The sequence below is a fragment of the Ovis aries genome, chromosome 4 (assembly GCF_016772045.2).
Source record: "Ovis aries strain OAR_USU_Benz2616 breed Rambouillet chromosome 4, ARS-UI_Ramb_v3.0, whole genome shotgun sequence".
NCBI lineage: Eukaryota > Metazoa > Chordata > Mammalia > Artiodactyla > Bovidae > Ovis > Ovis aries.
Genome location: NC_056057.1, coordinates 27,541,522 through 27,567,901, shown reverse-complemented (window position 1 = coordinate 27,567,901; position 26,380 = coordinate 27,541,522).

Here is a 26,380-nt window from a genome sequence, read left to right as displayed (position 1 = left end):
CAAGAAAATTAGAGACACCAAGGGAACATTTCATGCAAAGATGGGCTCGATCAAGGACAGAAATGGTATGGACCTAACAGAAGCAGAAGATATTAAGAAGAGGTGGCAAGAATACACGGAAGAACTGTACAAAAAAGATCTTCATGACCCAGCTAATCATGATGATGTGATCACTAATCTAGAGCCAGACATCCTGGAATGTGAAGTCAAGTGGGCCTTAGAAAGCATCACTACGAACAAAGCTAGTGGAGGTGATGGAATTCCAGTTGAGTGGTTTCAAATCCTGAAAGATGATGCTGTCAAAGTGCTGCATCAATATGCCAGCAAATTTGGAAAACTCGGCAGTGGCCACAGGACTGGAAAAGGTCAGTTTTTATTCCAATTCCAAAGAAAGGCAATGCAAAAGAACGCTCAAACTACTGCACAATTGCACTCATCTCACATGCTAGTAAAGTAATGCTCAAAATTCTCCAAGCCAGGCTTCAGCAATACGTGAACCGTGAAATTCCTGATGTTCAAGCTGGTTTTAGAAAAGACAGAGGAACTAGAGATCAAATTGCCAACATCCACTGGATCATGGAAAAAGCAAGAGAGTTCCAGAAAAACATCTATGTCTGCTTTATTGACTATGCCAAAGCCTTTGACTGTGTGGATCACAATAAACTGTGGAAAATTCTGAAAGTGATGGGAATACCAGACCACCTGACCTGCCTCTTGAGAAACCTATATGCAGGTCAGGAAGCAACCAGTTAGAACTGGACATGGAACAACAGACTGCTTCCAAATAGGAAAAGGAGTGCGTCAAGGCTGTATATTGTCACCCTGCTTATTTAACTTATATGCAGAGTACATCATGAGAAACGCTGGGCTGGAAGAAACACAGGCTGGAATCAAGATTGCTGGGAGAAATATCAATAACCTCAGATATGCAGATGACACCACCCTTATGGCAGAAAGGGAAGAGGAGCTAAAAAGCCACTTGAAGAAAGTGAAAGAGGAGAGTGAAAAAGTTGGCTTAAAGCTCAACATTCAGAAAACAAAGATCATGGCATCCGGTCCCATCACTTCATGGGAAATAGATGGGGAAACAGTGGAAACAGTGTCAGACTTTATTTTGGGGGGCTCCAAAATGACTGCAGATGGTGACTGCAGCCATGAAATTAAAAGACACTTACTCCTTGGAGAAAAGTTATGACCAACCTAGATAGTATATTCTAAAGCAGAGACATTACTTTACTGACTAAGGTCTGTCTAGTCAAGGCAATGGTTTTCCCTGTCGTCATGTATGGATGTGAGAGTTGGACTGTGAAGAAGGCTGAGCGCTGAAGAATTGATGCTTTTGAACTGTGGTGTTGGAGAAGACTCTTGAGAGTCCCTTGGACTGCAAGGAGATCCAACCATTCCATTCTGAAGGAGATCAACCCTGGGATTTCTTTGGAAGGAATGATGCTAAAGCTGAAGTGCCAGTACTTTGGCCACCTCATGTGAAGAGTTGACTCACTGGAAAAGACTCTGATGCTGGGAGAGATTGAGGGCAGGAGGAGAAGGGGACGATAGAGGATGAGATGGCTGGATGGCATCACTGACTCGATGGATGTGAGTCTGAGTGAACTCCGGGAGTTGGTGATAGACAGGGAGTCCTGGCGTGCTGCGATTCATGGGGTTGCAAAGAGTCAGACACGACTGAGCAACTGAACTGAACTTATAATAATAATATTTTAAGGATTTCCTATACACCAAGCATTAGGCTAGGTACTAGTACATAGACTGTCCCATTTAATTGTTATGACAATCCTAAAATTTGGGTACTAATAGTTATCTCCATTAAAGAAGAGGAAATTGAGATAGAGAAAAGTTAATTCATGCTGAAACCCTAGAGCTAACGTGTGAATTGGAGACTAAATTCAAACATAGGCAGTCCGCCTTCAGAACCCAGCTCCTAACCAGTTTGCTGAAGTAACACACAAAGTGCTAGTCCACAGTTTACAGCTGCCTCTCCTCTTTTTCTTTCTTTCTTTTCTCTAGCTCCTCAACAAAGCATTGTCCCAGTGCATCTGCATCTGCACTGAGAACACATAAACTTATCACATAAAATGTTGTATACAGCTGACCTTTGAGGAATAGGAGAATTAGGGGCGCCAACCCCATGTAGCTGAAAATCCATGTATAATTTTACAGGTGGACTCCCATCCTTGATTCCACACCCACAGATTCAATCAAGCTTGGGTCACATGGTACTGTACTACATATTTATTGGAAAAATTCTGCATATAAGTGGACCTGCACCATTCAAACCTGTGTTGTTCAAGGGTCAACTGTATTTGTTTTATCCCTATTATTCCAGAGTTCTAATCCTGGCCCTCTGATACACTAAAAAAAGAGGAGTTTTGTTTTTAATTAAATTAGGCTTTGACTATATATCACAATTTATGGTAAACCACTCACCTTGAATAGACAAACAGATGACTGAATGGATAAATAAATGAACAAAATATTGACTGAGTACATTATTAAATGTGTCAGTTCATTTTGGGTTCCATTCTTAACTGTTCATTTATACCCTGCTCTTCATCATCTGTGCCTTTGTGTAATCGGTAATCAGTATCTGAGTTTTACTGAGTCACATTTTTTCCGTTTTGTCTCAATGGAATTTCAGTCTCACAGTAATCAGATCACATTTTCAGTTTAAAGGAAATATTTCATCCATTCTTTCCAGGCCCACTGTTATTCTCAGTCTGGCTCTGTGCCCAGAAGACTGGCCTCTGCAGACTGCATCACCTGGTCTTTCTTGCCTTTGGACTACTGGCTGGCTTTTGTTTGCAGGAAGCTCAGAGAGAGAAGTCACACCATACTTACTTAGTCCGACCACTTCCACTCTGCCTAAGGAGCCATAATATGGCAGGGATCGCACTCTTCTGTAGCCAGCAGCTCCCACAGATGCAGCTCTCATAGGGTTCTGCTCAAATGCTTTCACCCCTCAACACCTCAGACTGTGGGACATTAAGGACTGTTGCTATTTCTGAGCTGTATGTACTTCTCTACAACTTGTTGTCTCCTCTCACACTGTCCACATCTCTATAAGAAGAGTGACTCAATCCCTCTTTTCTCCTTTGGTTGTGCCACCTGTTTTCTTGCTTGGGCTGTAATATAGGCTAACCACCACCTGTACTAAGGATCAGGTTTTAAATTAGTCAACCACAAAATGCTCTGTTTGCAGCTACCATATAGCTATTTCATCATCACAAGAGTAAGGTTGGATAGTTGTTTTAAGGTACATGAGGGAGCTCACCAAACCAAAACTCTAAGACACTTATCAAGAACACTGGATTTTCCCACCCAACAAGTGGAATGTGTGTATTCCTCCAAGTTTTAGCCTTATTGAAAAAGGAAACACCGCTGTGTGTGTGTTTCAACTTAAAATATACATATGTATCTTCAATGGGCTTATCTAACACAATCTAAGATTAGTATTGATGTGACAAGAACCAGGGTGCATGAAAGTGGATCCTCCATGTAAAACATGTGAATTACAGAGCAAAAAGTAATCTGTTTTTTAAATACTTGTGACAAAAAAAACCATTCTTTCCATTATAGTGTGTTTTTAGGTGACATGACTGAAGAAAGTAATATTCCGGTCAGTCTTCAAACCCAACTCCAAAGGCAAATTTAGAATAGATGGTCTAACACCATAATAAGATATTAAGAGAATTGGAAGAATAGGAAATGTCACCATTTATGAAGAAAAGAGAAAAAATTCTCCCAATATCAAACAGCAGATTCAACAATGCAAAACCACAATTACTTTTGCACCACTAACACCTCTTCTGGATGGTTTTATCTTAAAGAAACTGACTTTTCTTGAATGAATCCAGAGAATGGTAAATCCCCAGTCCCACCAATAATATCCTCCTCCTCTTCAAAAAGAGTTTAGAGGAGGCTGTTCAAAATGGAGACACAGAAAGATCCTGAACTTACTTCCTCCCATGGACACAACAAACATATACCCACACGTGTATCAATCCCCTCTGAAAAAAACCTGAGAGCTAGCTGAACACCGGCTCCACAACAAAGAATAGAAAGGATGACATCAAGTTGGGTAGGAGAGGCAGAGAAGCACTCTTACCAAGAACCCATGCCCTGACATCCAACAGGGAGGGAATCTCACCAGACAAGTGCTTCTCTTAAAGAAGCAAGGCCTTGGCACCCAATATCAGGCACCCCACTCCCAGAAATCTATACAAGAGAGAAGAGTACCCAAAATGCTTGGCTTAGAAAACCAATGAGGCTGCCATCCAAGGATGCTAAAATCCTATAGGACACCAAGACTCTCATCTTAAAGGGCTCCCATGCAACCTCACTCACTCCAAGACCCTGCAAGACAACAGCAGCTTGAAAAGTGATAGAGACATCTGTGAATATGAAGAATCGGTTAGAGAGAGGGGCATGCTGGAAACACTCCCCAGAGACTGAGACACTGCCAGACACTGATGTTACTTTCCTATCTAACCAGTACAGGCAGGCAGCCAGGACACGGGGGCAAGCAATAGATCATGGGCACTACCCTACCAGGCTGCTGAAGCCAGAGAGCTCCAGTGGCTTGCAGCACTCCCCTACTTCCTGGCTGGAACAGGTGGGCTTGAACAGTTGTGGTTTTCTCCTTCCTAGCTCAAGTCTGCCAACTCGAAACTCCCCTCCCCCAGCTGGGGCTGGCGTTCTCCCATCCTTTGCCTAAAGCCAACACGGTCGCAGAGACAAGGCATTCTCATGGTGGACAGCTGAAGCTGGTGGATGTAAATAGTTAAGTCATTTTCTAGTTGCCTTTCTAAACAAAAGAACAAATCCTGGCCCCTATACACTCCAGCTACCTACCTAAAGCTAGCAGGCTTTTCTGTCCATGAAATTCTCCAGGCAGGAATACCGAAGTGGGTTGCCATTCTCTTCTCCAGGGGATCTTCTTGATCCTGGGATGGAACCCAGGTCTCCCACATTGCAGGCAGATTCTTTACCAGCTGAGCCACTGGGGAAGCTTGGCTAAAATGAGCAGGTGAATGAAATTCACTCAGGGGACACATCTTGATCTCTTGGCCCTGGTGACCAAGGAGGCCGGCTTTTCTGAGCTCTACACAACTGTAATAATGTTGGTTCTTGGCAGGCCACCACTCCTAGGGCACTACTTTCTACTTAGCCTGGAGTTTTACCCTGCAGGACAGACTTAAAGTTATGCACTCATCTGGAGGGTAAGGAGGTGCTTTTAGGAAACATAAGCAGGGAGATATCATCCTTCCACACCCCATTAGCCGTATGAAGACTCCTCAGAAAGGAGCTTATACACTTTTCAGGAACCCCAATTTTTGCAACTGTTCCCAGGGTACACCTCCAGATCTGTCTGAAGGCCAGCTGGGATTAAGACAATGGCCCCACAGGATGCATACTTTAAAAGCTGCTGCCTGAGGGTCTGGCATCCAATGAGCCTGAAACTAAGTGCTAAATAAGATTTTTCTCTTTGGAACACTGAGAGGCTTCAGCAAACCCTCAACAACAGGAGCACATCAAGACTAAATCAGGCAGTTCTTCTTAACAGAGTCATGACAGGCAAGTATCCTGATGAGATCCAACCTCCCTACACAGCGGATAGGCCACAACTGGGTCAGCAAGCACACTAAGACAATTCCCTCCCTGCAGCAGCCAAGCCCTAATCTGCCTGGGTAGGTGCCCTGAGCCCTCCCCTCACTGCAGCACAGTAGCCATAGCCCTAACACAGAGAGCAAGTGCGTGCAGCCCACACAAAGAATGCCCATACCGTGGCATGGTGTGGGCCAGGAGAGATTGTGCTTCTGGGTCACACAGAAAAGCCACTACTTCAAGAGTGAGGGCCTGTGCGCCACAACTACTGAGCCTGCACTCTAGAGCCTTCGAGCTGCAACTACCAGGCCTCAGTGCTGCAACTACTGAAGCCCATGTGCTCTAGAGCCCCTGAGCCACAACTAGTGAGACTGTGCGCCGCCACTCCAGAAGCCTGTGCTCCTACAGCCTGTGCTCTACAACGAGAGAAGCCACTACAATCAGAAGCCTGAGCACAGCTAGACGGTAGCTCCCACTCACTGCAATTGGAGGAGACATGCACAAAGCAACAACAACCCAGGAAAGCAAAAAATAAATGCATAAATATACGAAATTATTTTTTAAAAGGACTGAGGAAGCTTGCAAGTGCAATAGGAAATAATGACATATAAATAGTTGATCAAATACCTTAAGATATAAAATGGAAGCAGAAAGAAAAAAAATCCACAGGACACAGTGAAAACAGTTCTAAGAGAGCTATTCATACCAATAAAGGCTTATTTTAAGAAATAAGAAAAATGTCAAATAAACAACTTAACTTTATATTTAAAGGAACTAGAAAAAAACAAAGCCGAAAATTAATAGAAGGAAGAAAATAATAAAGATCAGATATGAAATAGAGACAAAAGAAACAATAGAAAAACAAAAAAAAATCAATAAAACCAAGAACTGGTTCTTTGAAAATATAAATAAAACTGAAAAAAAGAAACCAAATAAAATCAGAAATGAGAAATTCCATTTCATAAAAGCATACCATGAATAACTAGACAACAAATTAAACAATCTAGAAGATAAGTTTCTAGAAACATAGAATCTTCTTAGAGTGAATCATGAAGAAACAACATCTGAATAGACCAATTACTAGTAAAAGAATTGAATCCATGATCAGAAAACTCTCAAGAAACAAAAGTCTAGATGGCTTCACAGGTAAATTCTACCCAACATTTAAAAATTTAATATCTAACTCTCTCAAATTGTTCCCCAAAAATTAAAGAGGAGAAAATACTTCCAAATTTATTTTACAAGGCCAGCATTATGGATACACTACAAAAAAGAAAATTGTAGGCCAAAAACATCCTTGATGAACACAGATGCAAAAAGCCCCATCAAAATATTAACAAATCAATTCAACAATATATTAAAAGGTTCACACAATATGATAAAGTGAGATTAATTCTAAGGCTACAAGGATCTTTAATATATTCAAGTCAATCAACATGATAAATCAAAGTAAGAAACCAAAAAGCAAAAAGCATATAATTATCCCAACAGAGGTAGAAAAAGGCATTTGACTAATTTCAACATCCATTTATGATTTTTAAAAAATCAACAGACTAGGTAGAGGGAATAAAAAGGTCATATATGACAAATCTACAGCTAATATCATACTCAACAGTGAAAAACTGAAAGCTTTTCCTCTAAGACAAGGATTGCCATTTTTATTCAGTATAGAAGTCCTAGCCACAGCAATTAGGGAAGAAAAAAGAAATGTGCTTTGTGTGTGTGTGTGTGTGTGTATGTGTGTGTGTGTGTGTGTGTGGAATAAATTTAACCAAGAAGGTGAAAGACCTGTACTCTGAAAACTGTTAAGACATTAATAAAAGAAATTGAAGACAACATAAATGGAAAGATATACTGTGTTCACGGATTGAAAGAATCAGTATTCAAAAAAAGAAAGAATCAGTATTTTTAAAATATCCATACTATCCAGAGCAATCCAGAGCTTCATGAAATTTCTATCAAAATGCCAATGACATTTTTCACAGAACTAGAACAAATAATTTTAAAATTTATATGGGAACCACAAAAGACCCCGAATTGCCAAAGCAATCTTGAGAAAAAAGAACAAAGCTAGAGGTATCATGCTCCCTGATTTCAAATTTACTACAAAGCTACTGTAATCAAAGTACAGTATGGTACTGACACAAAAATAGACACATAGATCAATGGAACATAACAAAGAGCCCCAAAATAAACCTATGCTTATACAGTCAATATAATGGGGAAAATACAGTCTTTTCAATAAATGGAAAACTAGACAGCTACATGCAAAAGAATGAAACTGGATCACTTTCTTACATTATATTAAAAAAAACTCAAAATGAATTAAATGTAAGGCCTGAAACCATAAAAGTTCAACAAGAAAATATAGGCAGTACTCTCTTTGACATTAGTCTGAGCAATTTTTTTTTGCATGTGTCTCTTTAGGCAGGGGCAACACAAACAAAAATAAGCAAATGTAACTACTACAAAGCTAAAATTAAAAAAGCTTTCACACAGTGAAAAAGTCATCAGTAAAACAAAAAGGCAACCTACTGAATGAAAGATATTTCTAATTATATATCTCATAAGGGATTGATATAAAAAATGCATAAAGAACTCATACAACTGAATATCAAAGAAATAAGAAATACAGTTAAAAATGGGCAGAGGATCTGAGTAGACATTTTCCCAAAGAAGACATTCAGATGGTCAATAGGCACATAAAAAGATGCTCAACATCACTAATCATCAGGAAAATGCAAATCAAACCACAATGAGATATTATCTCACACCTGTCAGAATAACTATTATCAAAAAGACAAGAAACAACTGTCAGCAAGGATGTGGAGAAAAGGGGAACACTAGTGTACCTTGGTGGGAATGTAAATTGGTGCAGCCACTATGGAAAACAGTATGGAAGCTCCTCAGAAAACTAAAACTAGAACTACCATACAATCCAGCAATTCTACTTCAAGTATTTATTCAAAGAATACAAAAACACTAATTTGAAAAGACATATGTATCCCTACGTTCATTGCAGCATTATTTACAATAGCCAAGATATGGAAGCAACTGAAGTGTCCATCAATAAATAAACAGATAAAGAAGATGTGCTATACATATCCAATGAAGTATTACTCAGTCATAAAACAAAGAATTAATCTTGCCACTTGCAAAATCATAGATGGACCTAGAAGATAGACAAATACCATATGATTTCATTTATATGTGGAATCTACAAAGCAAAATAAATGAACAAACAAAACAAAGTGAGAACAGACTCACAGATACAGAGAATAATCTTGTAGTTGCCAGAGGGGAAAGGAGTTAGGGGTTGGATGAAATAGGTGAAAGGGATTAAGAGATATAAAGTTCCAGCTATAAAATAAGTACATATGGGTATGGAATGTACAGAATAGGGAAGACAGTCAGTAACATTATAACAATTCTGTATGATGGCAGATGTTAGCTAGATTTATCATGGGCCATCATTTTGTAATGTATAAAAATATCAAATCACTATGTTGTACACCTGAAACTAATGTAATCCTATATATCGATTATAATTCAATTAAGAAAAGACTTTGATCTTTGGGTCTGGAATAAAAACTTTCTAGTGTCTGTTGAAAACCCTTGAAAATAGAAATCAACAACTATATTTTATGGGGTGTTACTCATAACAATTGCAAACTTCAGTGCTTTAAAAAAGCATTTTGGATTTGTAATATGTTTATTAAATTATGTGTCTTTTCCCCCACTGCTTTGGGTATTGCTCAGACTTGTCCCTTTAATACTCAAGAACAAAGTGCTATTTTTCTTAACTCTTTGGCTTACTGGGAATAAAGGCATTTTTAAAAATCTCTAAATATGAAATTCATCTATGATTTTTAAAATATGCTACTTTATAGCCTGATAAAGACAGGTTAAAAAATAGGTCACAAGAGATATAAATTAAGGTTAAGTAAAAGCTTACTTGGGAAAATATTCTTTCCTGACTACTTTTCTTACTTAGAAGTTTAAAAAGATGAAGAAGCCTTCCCCAGAAAGGACTGGGGAATTTTAGAAGAACTGATAGGCTATATTCACAAATCCTTATATTGAAATGTTATTTTAATATATTTCATATGGAATTATACAAAATCCTCTTTCCTCCTATTTCAATATGATTTAACCTCAATGGTAGCCAAAATATTTATCCTACAAGAAATTCTCTTAGAGATTAATTCCTATATTTCATAATAATGAGTTTCCTACAATTTTAATATAAATCTAAGGTCTATGAGACAAACTTTAACTGTTTGAGAATACTCTATTTGGAATTTTGAGTTAAATACAGTGGATTGAACATGTATTTGTCATGGGTTCTCCTAAAACCCCATTAAAATGACAACAAAGATTTTTAAAGCATAAATCCAGAGTACAAAAAGAATGGGAAAGACGATGACAGCAGCACAATTTCTGAGTGGAAACAAGGCGGATGAATTATCACTGATTTAGAAGCCAAGAGAAAACAAAAACCAGAGATATGTCAACTCACAACTCAAGAATTGGAAGTAACAGATACCTCTAAGTGGAACTGGCTGGTGGATACAATACTGCAGAGTACAGAGGTAGATAATACTAGCTCTGAAAACTTTCATTTGCCCTTAGGAGATGATTTAATAATGAACCACCAGGTGACTGGGGAAACTGAGGAGACAGATCTGTATATTACATTGATAACTACACTGTGTGTAGACAGATTTGAAATGCCAGCACCCAAGGGAGACTGTCCAGGTGATACCCAGACTTTAGGATTGAATTAACATTCCCGGAAACGGGATATGACCTCTGAAGGAGAGATTCCAGAAATCTTGTAGGTTGAGAGTGAGATTTCCCTAAAAGAAAAAGAAGAGATGTACTATGAATGTCTGAAAATGGAAATGCTTATTGCAGAGTGTGTGTTTGGGGGGCAGGGGGAGAGAAAGACAAGGATTTGAAAACAAAGAATATAATAAGAACTCAAGCTTCCAGTTGCCTACAATGCTTCAATAATTCCGATATATCCTTGTAGCCTGGTGTGGGTGGCTATTGCAGGGAATGAAAATAAGATAGTAAAGGGGATGGTGTCTATCCCACATGGAATGCTCGAGAGGAGCACCTGCTGGGAGAGAGCAACAACATGGTTCAGAAAGTGGCTCACAGCAGAGTGAGAGGAGACAGAGAGAAGCACAGGACCAGGAGGAGCAGCTGAGGGCAGGCAGCTCAAGAAAAGCTGTGAAAAAAATTCTCTCAGTCTCAAATATTCTGGTAGGAGGTGACCAAGAGGGAATGTTGCGGTCAGCTTCTCCAGAAAACAGACACTGAGACAGAGATTAGTGTGTGATAGGCACAGCCCTCAGGATCAAACCGCTTGAGGGGAAGAGAAGGCAGCAAGATAGCAGAGGAAGTCAGGCTGCAATGAAGCCACAACTCGGTCCTGGCTGACTGCACAGAGAGAGCCCTGGAGCTGGGATGGCCCTTTCCAGTTGTTCTGAGTTGGGGTGAGGAACCTGAGCCATTTTTATCCTTATTTCAAAGGCATGGAATTTGAGTAAGAAGGTTCTCTTTAACAGAGGACAGTTCTTCCCATCAGCTGAGGAAATAAGTCCCTCTGTTCTGAACAGGGGATTTGGACAGCACAGTGCGGTATCCATGATAGTAGAGAAGACTAGTATAAGGGAAAATGTTAAAATAGAACATATACTGGTTTATATCCAATTATCCAGTGATGCATATTTATATGGCAGAGGAAGAGAGTTTGAAAATAATTATATTAACATGAATAAGTAATAGGATGGTAAAGATTAGTAAAAAGATTGTGAAGATATGATCAAAATTTTCTTGGCATTTTATATTGTTCCTTATTCAAATTATGACCAAATAAAAATAATACATTCTCAGCATACATTGTAGTTCTTATCCAAACTAGGGAACAAATGTGCATTGATTTGGAGAGTTACCTCTTCAACACCCAGTCTCTTTCTTTCCTCTATTCTCTGTTCTCTGTTTTTCTCTCTACCTCCCTTTCACACACACACATACACACAGGCAAAAACACACACACTTAAAAAGACCTGGGGTTTTTGGTAGAGTACTTTGGATAAGTACTTTGATATGGACAGCTAGTCACCTAAAAGACAAACATGAGTTTCAATAGAAGGTTGCAGAACTGCTTTGTAGAAGAAATAGATTTGGTTAAATGTAGATAGGGGTTTTGTTTTGTGGAGGGTGAAGAGTAAACAAGCCTAAAATCAAAAGTGAATTATTTGGATAGTAAGGGGAGTTCTGAGAAATAGTGAAGGGGGTGGGGGAGGAGAATGAAGATGTGACAGCTGGTAGCCTAAGAAAAACTGAGGGGCAAGAGCAAAGGAGGAGATTTTTATTATATTTCATCTGTACAGTGTGCACTGTCAACCTTCTTCTCTGTCAAATCACAAAATCTGAAATAAATGTTTTCGTCATTTGCCAGTATGTTCTGGAGTTGGATGTTTTCTGCTATGTTTTATTTTGTTTTGAACTGCAACAAAGTGTGAGTAGTACTCTCTCCTAGGGGCCTTGGGTTGGAAGGCTCAGTAGTGCTCACTAGTGGTCAGCCCTACTGCAACAAACAGTTTTCACAGGGAAGAAGATGATGGTTGAAGTTGAAAGCTAAAGTAGAGAAAGGATCGGTGCTCAATGTGATCAACAGACCAACTTGAAGTGTGTCAGAGTAAACAAGTAAAATCACCATCAGAAAAAACAAAAGCACTGGAACTGGGAATTTTATTTCATGAACAAATCCATTCTTACATATTTAAAACTACCTATATGCTGTCTCTGGGGTCGCACAGAGTCGGACACGACTGAAGCAACTTAGCAGCAGCAGCAGCATATATGAATGATTTTCAAATGTATACCTTAGCCCCCATCTCTTCCCTCATTGTAACCTTTGTACCTGCTATTCAACAAGCTCATTTAAATGTCCAAAACCAAGCGTCCCATCCTCCCTCTGCAATCCATTTACTGGAGTTTTTCCCGACTCCCAAACTCCCAACTATTCAAGCCAAATACTTGGATTCATGTTTAATTTCACTCTTTCTTTCATAAACTATCTCCAACCCATTAGCAAAATCCCGGTGTCTCTACCTTCAAAATACATCCAGAATTTGATCCTGTCTCACCACCTACACCATTCCTTCAAGCTGTCATTACCTCCCACTTGGATCATTTCATTAGCCTCTTAACTAGTCTCCCTGCTTGTACTCTTGTCATACTACAACTTATTTTCAAGAGAGAAACCAGAATAAATAAAAGCCAAAGTCTTAACAGTGGCCTGCAAGATCCCTAGATAACTGCTCTACTTCCCACTGACTTCTTCTGACCTCATGTCTTTTAACACTATGCCTCCCTTGAGCATGCCAGGCACAATACTGCCCAGACCCTCTGCACTTGGTATTTCCTTTGTAGCAATGCTCTTCTCCCAAATATATGCTCCACACATCCCATCATGTGAGTTAGTTATTCACAAGTCACTTACTAAAATTGAACACCCCTCACATTCTGTCATTTTTTTAATCTCCCTTCCTTCCTTATTTCTATTTGAAGTACTGCATTTTTACTTATTTATTTGAGTACTATATATCTCCCCTCCACTTCTGCTTGATGCAAACTCCACAAGGTTAGAGATTTTTATCCTATTCGGTGTTGTGTACCTAACCATCTAGAACAGTATTTGGTACATAGTAGACATGCAATAAAATTGACTGAATAAATTGAGTATTTTAGAATGTTAATGTCTGCATCTTGACCTTTATTTTGAGGATTTTATCAAGTGTCTATATTGATCTAACTGATGCTTCTAATTGATCCTCTTCAAATAGGAAAATTTCATTTGTCTGTCTTACTTTCTAGTATTTTTGTATTCCAAGTTGCTCAGTTTTGCTGTTAAGTTAGGTTACCTGCCGAACTTAATCTTATTAAGAGTAGTATATGCAGGAAGCAATATAAGAGATGCTTGTGATTCAAACTCCCCAAATCTCAACCCCTCCCTGGCAATTCACTCCTTGTGTAAATACAGAATTGCATATAACATTTCTAACAGAATGGAATCATTTGAGGGATGTAAAATGGAAAACTGAGTGGATAGCTTGAGAGAAAAACACTGGAAGTCATAATTTGCCTTTCATAAATTCACACAAGTGAGAAATTCATCTAAAAATGGAAATTCTAAAACAACCAGAAAAAAAATTACAAACCAACATTTTGTTTTTCTTTTTTTTCTTTTGTAAAGTGGCTTCCATTTCCTGTGATTTTATCCCCCAAAAGGGACTCTCTACATTGGGAAACGTACTCCTGGGGCACATCTGTTCTTTCATCCTCACCAGTCGGCAACACTCAGTGAATGCCCCCTGTTGCTGCCAGATACTATGATGTGTTTAAAAAGAATCAGATGACCTTTTCCTTACTCTCCTTAATTTTTCCAAATGGAATGAGGAGCATTGGGAACGCAAAATACTTCTTTAATTCACACTCCACTTCCACTAAAGCTGAATTTGTAATTAGTCAGAAGAAGGCCACACTAGTGTTTATACTATCTCTAAAGAATGTATTTTTTAAACAAATAAATTTTCCACAAAATTTCAGGAAACTGTTTAAAAATATATTCAGATACTATCAAGCACTTAAAAGCATTCATTTGCACATGACTCATTATCATGTTATTTAGAAATAATTTTGATCTAGTTATTAGGAACCATTCAACAAAGGATATCTATACCAACTTTTCTCTCAGAGCTAGTTATGGTATCTTCCTTAAAAAAGAAAAAATAATACTGTAATTATTTGTAAATATTTTCTCCAGACTTCATAAATCTAGCTAAAGATTCTACATATTAAATATGAGTGGTCTTTCTATGCTTATAACAAGTTTTAAAACATTCTTATAACTAACTGAAGTTATACAGAAATACACACAACTGCAACCTAAGTAGGGGGTGAAAGGAGGAAGGCTGAAAGAAGGGAGGAAGAAACAGAATACTAGATTTAAAGTCAATGACCACATATATTAATTTCAATCCTAACTCTTCTATCATTATGAGAGGCAACATGGCATAGGTGGTTAAGAACTCTAGAGTCAGATTTCCTGGATTCATGGCTGGCTTCACTCCTTACAATCTGAAAAACATGTCACAACCTTTCTGTTCTTCAGTTTCCTCATCTCATAATTGTTGCTGTCAAGATCAAGTAGGTTATTGTCTGTAAAGTGCCTAGTACTGGCACAAAGTGCGTGCTCCATCAATATCAGCACTATTAATTTATTCCTATTGTTATTATGATTGTAACTCATTCATTATCTTTATGTTTAGTGATAACAACTTCGCTGTCACACACCTGCCTTTCAAGCCAAACCAGCAGTGTAGCCAAGGATCACAGAGGTAGGCTGAGCCCAGACTATGAAAGGGAGGATGAATAACCAACACTGAGATAAGCAAATCAAGAGGAAAAATCAAGATAACACAACTAAATGCTATTAAAGATATGTGAACTTATATTCATTTCTTGGATAGGACAAGCCAATGATTGATGACTTCACAAATAAGACTGATATGCAGTAATCTAGTAAAGGTTTTACTATAGATTCCTACCTATAGATGACCCCATTTGTCTTAAAGGCTGTCCTTTCACAGTGTTGGGGTAAAGGAAATAAATTATGCCTTCACCAGTAGAGTCAGAGCCGTAGTCCCTGAAATAAAAACAAATCCATAGGCATTTTAGTGGCTTTACACTCCCAGGTGAAAACAAAGTTCCTGCTTTCATGATAAGCAAGGAAAATGGTCCAGATGACTTTATGTTCTGACAAAAGAAAGTAAAAAGGGCTACAAATCAACTTACAAAAGAAGGAATTTGTGGTACTTATTGACCAGCAACTATTTCCTCTAGAACAGCAATAGCTTGCATATATCATTCTCTTTTGAAGTGAATTCTTACATTTAAAAAGCATCTCTATAATTTATAATAAGCATAAAAGATAAATATTATTACCATGTGGAGTAACTATTAATATTTTTAACATTAAATACATTTAGGTTCTTTATGTTTTATAGAACCTAAGGGACTAGTGCTTGCATGCTCAGTCGTGTCTGACTCTTTGAGACCCTAGGGACTGTAGCCCACAGGCTCCTCTGTCCATGGGATTCTCCAGGCAAGAATAGTGGTTGCCATTACTTCCTCTACAGGATCTTCCTGACCCAGCAATCGAACCCATGTCTCCTGTGTCTCCTGCCTTGCAGGCAGATTCTTTACCAGTTGAATCATGAAGGAAGGTCCAAAGGCTGGCTTGTCAAGAGTGGGATTCGAACCCGTGCCTCCAGGGGAGACCAGGACCTGAACACAGCACCTTAGACCGCTACACTGCTCGACCATCCTAAAAGGACTAAGCCAAGGTCAAATGGCTCATAAACTCGAGAACCAGATGCAGATTCTAAGTCCAATTCATTCAGCATTCAGGAACTTTTATCTAGCATACCTTATTTGTTGAAGTATTATGCTAAGTTCTAAGGCTGTAATTAGTCTTTTGCTCTTCAGTGGTTTTCAGTCTCGAGGCAATAACAGAAAAGCAACAAAGGTATTACAATACAAAGATAATGGAAGTTTCATTCATTCACTCACTATTTATTTAGTGTCTGCTGTATTGGTCAAAGTTCTAGACAGAAATAGCATACAAGTATTTAACAGAATAGTTCAGCAAAAACGAAAATCACTCAGTCCTGTCCAGCTCTTTGCGACCCCATGGACTATGCAGTCCATGGAATTCTCCAGGCCAGAATACTGAAGTGGGTAGCCTTTCCCTTCTCCAGGGGATCTTCCCAACCCAGAAATCGAACCGGGGTCTCCTGCATTGCAGGCGGATTCTTTACCAACTGAGCTATCAAGGAAGCCCGCAAATATAAAGAGGACACTGTGGCTGCATAGGCAGGGAAATGAACCTGGACCTCCTAACTTCCCTAATGGCTCAGTTGGCAGAAGACCCCTGTTAGATTCCTGGGTCAGGAAGACCCCCTGAAGAAGGGATAGGCTACCCATTCCAGTATTCTTGGGCTTCCCTTGTGGCTCAGCTGGTGAAGAATCTGCCTGCAATCAGGAGACCTGGGTTCGATCCCTGAGTTGGGAAGATCCCCTGGAGAAGGGAAAGGCAGCCACTCCAGTATTCTGGCCTGGAGAATTACATGGACTTTGTAGTCCATGGGGTCGGAAAGAGTCAGACATGACTTTCACTTTCACTTTTTTCTTCTCAGTTCAGCGAAGGCCTCTTTACAGTTACAAGTACAGTTAAGGAACCAACAGCCAATAGTAAGCACCCAGGTACTACCAGCAGGGAGACTCCATTATTCCAGTGCTTCCAAACCATGGAAGAGAGACTTCTTTACAAGGGAAATGGCCAGAGAGAATCACAACCACTACCAACCACTATAATTTAGTTAAGGTCCCAACGGCAAACATGTGGTACTCCCAAACTAGGATAATTTAAGTCCATGGGGTCACAAGAGTCAGACACTACTGAGTAACTGAACAACAGAAAGAAAGTAAGGTTTAACTAAGGCGCAATTTCCAAAGGGAGAATAGACCCTACAAACCAAGAATAGGATGCAGTCCCTGTGATCCAGGAGGAGAGTCTTGTAGAGAGGGCCGTGTTGGGAGGAGCATATCCTTTGGCTGTGACACATCATCACCTGATGATGCTCCAGGGAGGGGGCCAGGTTAACAAATACACCAAACTCACTTTCATCAAGAGCGAACATCAACATTTTAGGAATCAGTGAACTAAAATGGACAGGAATGGGTGAATTTAACTCAGATGACCATTATATCTACTACTGTTGGCAAGAATCCCTTAGAAGAAATGGAATAACCCTCAGGGTCAACAAAAAGAGTCTGAAATGCAGTACTTGGATGCAATCTCAAAAATGACAGAATGATCTCTGTTCATCTCCAAGGAAAACCATTCAATAACACAGTTATCCAAGTCTATGCCACGACCAGTAATGCTGAAGAAGCTGAAGTTGAACAGTTCTGTGAAGACCTACAAGACCTTCTAGAACTAACACCCCAAAATTATTCCTTTTTATTATAGGGGACTGGAATGCAAAAGTAGGAAGTCAAGAGATACCTGGAGTAAGAGGCAAATTTGGCCTTGGAATACAAAATGAAGTAGGCTAACAGAGTTAGCCAAGAGAACACACTGTGTGGCTTAGTTCCCTCATATAACTGTGGTTGGAAAAGGGATGTATAGTTAGGCAGGAAAGTAAAATTAAACATTGAAAAAATAAAATGAAAGGAGAAGGAACCAAATGGCATTTTTCAAAAGCTTGGCTGTTAAGAGCAGATGAGACAGAAGTTCTGATAGAGGCACAAAGTTCCTCGAGGAGGTGGGAGAGCTTAGTTTTACATAGGAGGAGAGGCTCTTCTTCCTTCGCAACTGATAAAGAAAGAAGGAAATGGAATAGATTCTCATAAATTTTAGGTGCATAGCAGGGAACTGAAGAAACTCACACATGATAATTCCTATTTTCTCTGTGAAAGATAAGAAATTTTGCACAATTGTATTTCATTCCCCACTCTGTTATGGCTGTCACCTATAAAATGAAGCCATTAAGATACCTCAGAAGATGACTTTCTTTTTTAAAGTGAGTAATCCAACTTCAACTTGGTATCTGAGTTAACATCAGCTAATAATCACTTTCTGAAATGTTCTATTCAATTTACATCTCTCGCCTCCTAGAAGGAAGAATGTTAGTGATGAGAAAAGCTGTCAAGTCTCTGATTACTGCCTACAAATGTTATCACTTGCTACTGTTCAACAATATTCTGATGAAAATATTACTACTAATGGAACAACATGCATATGTTCTTAAGACAGAAATAGTACAACTACATTCTGTTTGCTTACAAGTAAAGTAAATTAGCACTGAACAGAGGTGAAGAGTAATTCCTTGAGCAAAGTTCTCATGAAATTTTAACTCTGAATGCACACATCTCATAGATAAGATTGCAAAAGACTTCAGGCTTGAGTACCTTCCTAAATAAAACTTCATCTCTCAGTAGATACTAGTACAGAATGAAACCAGTTAATGCCATTTTTGAAGACCAAGTTCATATTGTCAGGTATGCTATATTGTGTTTATTGTCATAAACTTTCTCAAGAGGTCTGACAAAGGACAAAGTGCCAAAAAATGCCATCAAATCAATCTACAAGCAAATTTCACACACAGTAGCCACCTATACAGTAGTCTTTTGGGAATTCAAATTTACAAAAGCATGTCCAATATCTTCAATGAAAATGACAGAACTGCAAATTTAAATGGAAAAGGCTTTTAGGATATGAGTTTAAAAACTGAAGGGTAGGTAATGCAAGAATTTTACATGAAATAAGGAACAGCAAAGAAATTCTTAAAACTATAGAAAGTTTATAGTATTTATCAGGAATCTTAAGCTTACTTGAATCAGCAGTTTCAACAGTGGGGCTCTATTAAGGAAATAATTTTGTGTGGACACACTTTATGGGTAAAGATGTTCATCACAATATTATTTTTAATTTAGAATTATTTTTAAAGGTTAAGAAAACAACGTCTCCATCAATGGGAGAGTGGGCATATGCAGCAAGGAGATATTAAGTATACTATATACACCTATTCAATGGAATTTTATATAATCATTACAACTTTTACCATATAATACCATGTAGCTGTTTAATGAAGTAAACCATAAACATGTAAATGATAGATAGTAAAATGTTTTAAAATGTATTAAGTGACAAACAGGCTGCCCAACTATATACCAAGTGTGATCTCAGGGTTGCATGTTTATGTATATACACTTTATCTGTATTTATGCATACAAGTTTATGTTTAAATGCAAGGGCAAAATTCTGGAAGGATATACACTAAATTTCACTGTATTTATTACTGTTGCCCTATACACTTATGCATTATTTGAAATTTCTATAACTAGCATGAATTATTCATATAATGAGACAGGAAACAAAGAAATATACATTTTTGCTTTTAAAATAATGTTCGCTAGGTATTTTAAATGACTAAGGAAATTCCTTATGTTATAACATTAAATGCAAAAACAGGATATGAAATTATGTGTAAAGTCTCAAATATGTAACAAAAAAAGCTGAAGTATGCCAAAATGAGTAGTAGGATATTAAGTGACTTTTTTGTACTCATTTATGCCTTTTCACACTTTTTAAAATTTCAACAATGAACATTAACTAATTTAATAAGAAACAAATATAAAGCTTTACATATTTATGTGGAATTCCATGTAAAAACATTAGAAATTAATGCACACCATTGAAAAATTCCCACTAGAATGTGTTTTGAGGTGTACAGTGTTAGTGCAGGCATCTCCTGCCAACTGTTTATTTATTCCTTTCCAAAAACTATCCTGAAATTTTTTGTAGACTAGAGCTCCCAAGTTCCTAGCTCCTGGGACTACAGTATGTCTAAACCAATCAAGTATGGACAAATCAGTGGGTAAGGTAACTAAGCTTTTAATGAAAGACTAACCAGTCACATACTGTGTCCGTGCTGCTGTTACTGCTAAGTCGCTTCAGTCGCGTCCGACTCTGTGCGACCCCATAGACGGCAGCCCACCAGGCTCCGCTGTCCACGGGATTTTCCAGGCAAGAGTACTGGAGTGGGGTGCCACTGCTTTCTCCGAATGTGTCCGTGAGCCATTGTCAAATAGATAAATATAAAATACAGATAACAATGCTTTTTTTAAAAAGAGGTTAAAAAAGAGGATGCTACTGTGACTTAAAAAATTTAATAAGCTTTGGGTGATGCTCAAAATTCTCCAAGCCAGGCTTCAGCAATACGTGAACCGTGAACTCCCTGATGTTCAAGCTGGTTTTAGAAAAGGCAGAGGAACCAGAAATCAAATTGCCAGCATCCACTGGATCATGGAAAAAGCAAGAGAGTTCCAGAAAAACTTCTATTTCTGCTTTATTGACTATGCCAAAGCCTCTGACTGTGTGGATCACAATAAACTGCGGAAAATTCTGGAAGAGATGGGAATACCAGACCACCTAACCTGCCTCTTGAGAAACCTCTATGCAGGTCAGGAAGCAACAGTTAGAACTGGACATGGAACAACAGGAAAAGGAGTACGTCAAGGCTGTATATTGTCACCCTGCTTATTTAACTTATATGCAGAGTACATCATGAGAAACGCTGGACTGGAAGAAACACAGGCTGGAATTAAGATTGCAGGGAGAAATATCAATAACCTCAGATATGCAGATGACACCACCCTTATGGCAGAAAGTGAAGAGGAACTAAAAAGCCTCTTGATGAAAGTGAAAGAGGAGAGTGAAAAAGTTGGCTTAAAGCTCAACATTCAGAAAACGAAGATCATGGCATCCGGTCCCATCACTTCATGGGAAATAGGTGGGGGAACAGTGGAAACAGTGTCAGACTTTATTTTGGGGGGCTCTAAAATCACTGCAGATGGTGACTGCAGCCATGAAATTAAAAGACGCTTACTCCTTGGACGAAAAGTTATGACCAACCTAGATAGTATATTCAAAAGCAGAGACATTACTTTGCTGACTAAGGTCCGTCTAGTCAAGGCTATGGTTTTTCCTGTGGTCATGTATGGATGTGCGAGTTGGACTGTGAAGAAAGCTGAACGCCCAAGAATTGATGCTTTTGAACTGTGGTGTTGGAGAAGACACTTGAGAGTCCCTTGGACTGCAAGGAGATCCAACCAGTCCATTCTGAAGATCTGCCCTGGGATTTCTTTGGAAGGATCGATGCTAAAGCTGAAGCTCCAGTACTTTGGCCACCTGATGCGAAGAGTTGACTCATTGGAAAAGAGTCTGATGCTGGGAGGAATTGGGGGCAGGAGGAGAAGGGGACGACGGAGGATGAGATGGCTGGATGGCATCACTGACTCGATGGACGTGAGTCTGAGAGAACTCTGGGAGATGGTGATGGACAGGGAGGCCTGGCGTGCTGAGATTCATGGGGTCACAAAGAGTCGGACACGACTGAGTGACTGAACTGAACTGTGACTTAAAAAATTTAATAAGCTTTGGGTGAGAGAAGGTAGGGAGGGCAAATGTGCAGAACTTAATTTGGGCTGTAAAAGATGGGCAATATTTGACTGAAAGAAGGGAAGTATTTCATATATGGTAGTCATCATTTGGGCTTCCCAGGTAGCTCAGTGGTAAGGAATCCACCTGCCAATGCAGGAGACTCAGGTTCAGTCCTTGGGCCAGGAAGATCCCCTGGAAAAGGAAATGGCACTCCAGTATTCTTGCCTGGGAAATCCCATGGACAGATGAGCCTGGAAGGCAACAGTCCACAGGGTCACAAAAGAGTCGGACAATGACTTAGCGACCTAACAACAACAAAGTCAGCATTTAGATATAGCTGGGTTGAAAATTAACAACTTATTATGCAGATGTGCAAAGAGAATAGTTTCTTTGTGTTTTATAATGCTCATGAATGTTTCTCTTGAGACTGATATTGCAGGGAGTTGGTGGGAAGAGACTGCTGTAGGTGAAACATGCAAACTTACCAAATGTTGGTTTCTCAGTCTCAAACTCTTATTAATTACTCAGTATTTTAAGATTAATGCTCAGTCTTTCAGATTTCCTTCAGGAGGTATGGAAGAATAAGTTATTATACATAAAAAGAATAGTTGGTGTGGTCATGAGGTTGTAAAAATTCCTGATATTTCCTTCTCCATAGACCCACCAAGGTAAAATGGAGACATGCCTCATCCTTTAAATAATGGACGGGTTGAATTTAGCCATGCTATCTTTACCAAGAACAGATGTTAGTTGGGGGATAGTATAGTCTAAATCTCAGTCTAAAGACTGTGAATAGAAATGTTTTCTCAATTAGCAAGATGCCTCCCCCTTCCCAGATTGTGAAATGTCACATTTGGTTTCTTCCATCTGAGAGACCCTACAGAGAAATAATCTCTTCTAAGAAGTTACAAGGCACTTTAAACACTGTTACCTTGTTACTCTAAGAAAGAGCAAAGATTCTAGAAATTTCTTTAGGCTTTGCAGTATGGAAGTATGAGGAATCCGAGAGACAGGTATACAAACAATTTTTATAAGCATCTTATTCTTCCCACTAAGCTTTCCAACTGAGCTGCCTTCTTGCATTGCTGACTAAAGGAACTAACTGTCCATGTGTGTCTTCTCCCCAGGGCTCTGCCACAACTCCTGAAGAAGCTAAGAGATGGAGAGAGATCTAAGCAGAAAGGGCAGCTATATGTTATGCCTTGTGATTCATTCAAAATTGCCTTTTCCCTTCTGACCTTCATCCACTGTGGGCCAAGTCTGTGAACCTCAGTTACCCTGCCACTCAGGCTGTGCCCATTCTCCATCAAGCACAGTGCCAGGGAAGTTTAAGCACAGCTTTTATCACCAGTCTGGGGAGCCCAGCCACAAACTCCAACAACTCTAGTCATTGACTTTCCCATGATGGACACGATGTGTTTGAATGCTCCACAAACCCCCTCAGGCTCTCTGAGGGACCTGCCACTAAGAAACTACGTCTTGAGCCCTCATCACTTGCCAGGTCCTGAGTTTCAGCTCCATGTTGGAATAAAAAGATGGAAAAGGCACGTCTCTACACAAAAACACATCAGATGCGAAGGAGGAATTAGAGACAGAGGTAGGGAAAAAATCCATCTTTAGGCTGGACTGCAGAGGGTCTGAAAAGAGGGTGGGTGCAGAAGTCTGGAAGGTAAACCAGGGCGAGATTACAGAGGATCTTTCATTCTGAGTGAAAATGATAAAATGCGACAAATCTTATTTCTTAAGCAATGGTATTTCTGTGATTTATGTCAACAGTTTATTTTTGAATCTTAAAAAAAAAGTTATTTTGGTCACTTTAAATATACCACAAGCACATTTTTAAACTCTTAGATTTTGTTAACACCTGCAGCTTTGTCATTGTACAAAATAAGTCACACTAAATGCTAAGTGGAAAAGCTTAAATTAAGTCTTTCAAGAATAGCCTCATCTGGAAACCAGTGCTTATGGTGAGGTTTTGGAACGCTACTGCTCTAATACCAAGATAATCACTGATGAGCCTTAAGGACATGTGAAGCAAAGAAGGAAATCTGCTTGCTGGTCATTCATCAAAATAATTAGCGTCTATTAACACATGATGCTATTCTAAGTACTTTTTAGGAGGCAAATAAAAACATGATTCTTTGACATTCATAAGCCTAAAATAAATTTAATTCAAAAAATCTAATGCTTGAAATCAAAATTCAAGTTGATTTTTCACCTATCATCATATGTCTGGTATATAATCTTCACTTTTTCAAGAAACACATTGTGATACCACACACATTTTAGTTATTGAGTGTCTATTATTTATTAACTGAGCACTGACTATGTGCTTGACCTTTGCATATATTACATAATTTAATCTTTACAGCATCTTATGAGATAGACTTTACTATCCTCATTTCAAAACAAGTAACCTCTCAGCAAGGTTAGGCAACAGGGCTTAGTTACACAGTTAAAAAGGACCCAACCTGGTTTTACCCAATTACAAAACCTGTGATTTTTATCCAGCACAGGTTACCAGAGCATCAAGTTAAGAAAATACAAAGTATAGAAGATTACAATGAGGATATATACTGGCATGGAGGGGTCATAAATGTTGGCATGTCTAGTTCTAGTGGAGTCAATTAGCAAATAAGTCCAGATTTAAAGGATAAGTACTTTACTAGACAAGACAGATCAGCAGGTTCTAAGATAAATATGAGTGAAAGAGCATGCTGGTCTCAGAGACCTTCCTCTGGTATGTGACTTGATAATCTCAGAATATAGAGTGAGTGTAGAGGAATGATAGAAAGTGGATTATGCAGGGAATAAATCACAAAAAGCTTCCTAGAGTTTTGCTTGATAGGAAAGTTTTGTTTCCAGAAAATAAAGCTTCATTTAAGGGAATTCTATGATTATCACTGAGGTTCCTAAGCTCAAGTTGCCAAATGAAAAATGTGGCACCCAGGCAAAAATGATATGTACATTCATCAACCCTTTATTGAGTATCATAATACACCAGAAACTGTGCTTGTCACTGGGGGTACCTGGGTAATTTGGGATGCTCTACTGTGACTGATATTGAGGAAGACTCCTATCACCCATCCCAGCACTCCTCCTTGGTGTAACAGCAATTTACTTTGAGGATTGGCCTTAGACCCATGGCAGTAATGATTTTCCAAATCAAATATAGCAATTCCATCTCTCTCAAGTGTTGAAAAGTGAAGTGAAAGTGTAGTCACTCAGTCGTGTCTGACTCTTTATGACCCCATGGATTCCTCTGTCAGTGGAATTCTCTAAGAAAGAATACTGGAGTGGGTTGCCATTCCCTTCTTCAGGAGATATTCCCAACTCAGGGATTGAACCTGAGGGATCAAATCCCACATCACAGGTGGATTCTTTACCATCTGAGCCACAAGGGATGTCCTCTCAAGTGATAGGTTGAGGAAAACAAATTTAAGCCAATCATGATTTTAAAATGTCCTTGAGGTTTTCTTGTCCATAGGTTGATCCATAATCCAATTTTTAAGAGACTTATAGATGAACTGATTGATATGCCATTTTATTCCAAAAAGAATTTGAGGCAGCCTATGAATATCCTAGCAAATTTGGAAAACTCAGCAGTGGCCACAGGACTGGAAAAGGTCAGTTTTCATTCCAATCCCAAAGAAAGGCAATGCCAAAGAATGCTCAAACTACCACACAATTGCACTCATCTCACACGCTAGTAAAGTAATGCTCAAAATTCTCCAAGCCAGGCTTCAGCAATACGTGAACCGTGAACTCCCTGATGTTCAAGCTGGTTTTAGAAAAGGTAGACAAACCAGAGATCAAATGGCCAACATCCGCTGGATCATGGAAAAGCAAGAGAGTTCCAGAAAAACTTCTATTTCTGCTTTATTGACTATGCCAAAGCCTCTGACTGTGTGGTTCACAATAAACTGTGGAAAATTCTGAAAGAGATGGGAATACAGACCACCTGACCTGCCTCTTGAGAAACCTCTATGCAGGTCAGGAAGCAACAGTTGGAACTGGACATGGAACAACAGACTGGTTCCAAATAGGAAAAGGAGTACATCAAGGCTGTATATTGTCACCCTGCTTATTTAACTTATATGCAGAGTACATCATGAGAAACACTGGACTGGAAGAAGCATAAGCTGGAATCAAGATTGCCGGGAGAAATATCAATAACCTCAGATATGCAGGTGACATCACCTTTATGGCAGAAAGTGAAGAGGAACTAAAAAGCCTCTTGATGAAAGTGAAAGAGGAGAGTGAAAAAGTTGGCTTAAAGCTCAACATTCAGAAAACTAAGATCATGGTATGTGGTCCCATCCCTTCATGGGAAATAGATGGGGAAACAGTGGAAACAGTGTCAGGTTTTATTTTGGGAGGTCTCCAAAATCACTGCAGATGGTAACTGCAGGCAGGAAATTAAAAGATGCTTACTCCTTGGAAGGAAAGTTATGACCAACCTAGATAACAGATTGAAAAGCAGTGACATTACTTTGCCAACAAAGGTCTGTCTAGTCAAGGCTATGGTTTTTCCAGTAGTCATGTATGGATGTGAGAGTTGGACTGTGAAGAAACCTGAGCACCAAAGAATTGATGCTTTTGAACTGTGGTGTTGGAGAAGACTCTTTCTTGAGAGTCCCTGGGACTGCAAGGAGATCCAACCAGTCCATT